The sequence below is a fragment of the Apium graveolens genome, chromosome 6, assembly GCF_009905375.1.
Source record: "Apium graveolens cultivar Ventura chromosome 6, ASM990537v1, whole genome shotgun sequence".
Taxonomy (NCBI): domain Eukaryota; kingdom Viridiplantae; phylum Streptophyta; class Magnoliopsida; order Apiales; family Apiaceae; genus Apium; species Apium graveolens.
The window spans coordinates 188,765,387-188,766,475 of NC_133652.1; the positions used below are offsets into that span (position 1 = coordinate 188,765,387).

Consider the following 1,089-nt stretch of genomic DNA (forward strand, 5'->3'; position numbering starts at 1 on the left):
ATTTGATTTTCCAAGGTCTTGATAGAAACCGCCTGACTCTTGCACAACAGCTTAAGTTCCTCAAAATCAGCACTAGTGGGTGCAGCTGTACTTCCCTGTTGAGGATATGATTGCCTTATAGCATACTGCTGTGGTTGCTGGAATCCAGGTGGGTTAAACTGTTTACTCACTCCTTGCTGATATGGTGGCTGAATAGCATTCTGATTATTCCCCCAGCTGAAATTTGGATGATTTCTGTTATTAGGATGATAGGTCGCTGGCACAGGCTACTGTTGTCGCTGATAATTATTCACATACTGAACAGATTCGTTGACAAGAGAACACTGATCCGTAGCATGAGAACCTGCACAAAGCTCACAAACCATAGCTATTTGATTAACTCCATACGTAGCCAGAGAATCAACCTTCATTGATAGCGCTTGGAGCTGGGCTGCAATAGCGGTGGCTGCATCAACTTCCAGAATACCTGCTACCTTGCCTGACATCATCCTCTGAGTTGGGTTTTGATGCTCATTTGCAGCCATCGTCTCTATAAGATTATACGCCTCAGTATAGCTTTTAGCCCATAAGGCTCCTCCAGCTGCTGCATCGAGCATGGGCCGAGATTGGGCCCCCAAACCATTATAGAAACCAGTGATCACCATCCAATCCGGCATTCCATGATGTGGACATTTTCTCAACATTTCCTTGTAGCGTTCCCAAGCCTCGCACATAGATTCTGTAGGTTGCTGCGCAAACTGAGTAAGAGCACTCCTCATAGCAGCAGTCTTTGCCATTGGATAAAACTTCACCAGAAACTTTTGCGCAAGATCTTGCCACGTAGTGATGGACCCAGCTGGTTCAGAATGTAACCAGTCTTTAGCCTTATCCCTCAGTGAGAATGGGAAAAGCCTCAACTTGATAGCCTCATCAGTCACGCCATTATACTTAAAAGTGCTGCAGATCTCGACAAAATTCCTTATGTGCATGTTGGGGTCTTCAGTTGCCGCTCCTCCAAAAGAAACAGAATTCTGCACCATCTGAATAGTGCCCGGCTTGATTTCAAAGGTGTTAGCTTGAATAGCCGGATGAAGGATGCTTGACTGAATG

General features: G+C 45.5%; 1 non-coding gene across 1 annotated transcript; it reads left to right on the forward strand.

The window, feature by feature from the left end:
- Positions 1-654: 654 nt before the first annotated feature.
- On the forward strand, positions 655-761 carry LOC141669456 (small nucleolar RNA R71). The gene has a single exon (XR_012553741.1). It is a non-coding gene; the product is annotated as a small nucleolar RNA R71 (small nucleolar RNA).
- The last annotated feature ends 328 nt before the right edge of the window (positions 762-1,089 follow it).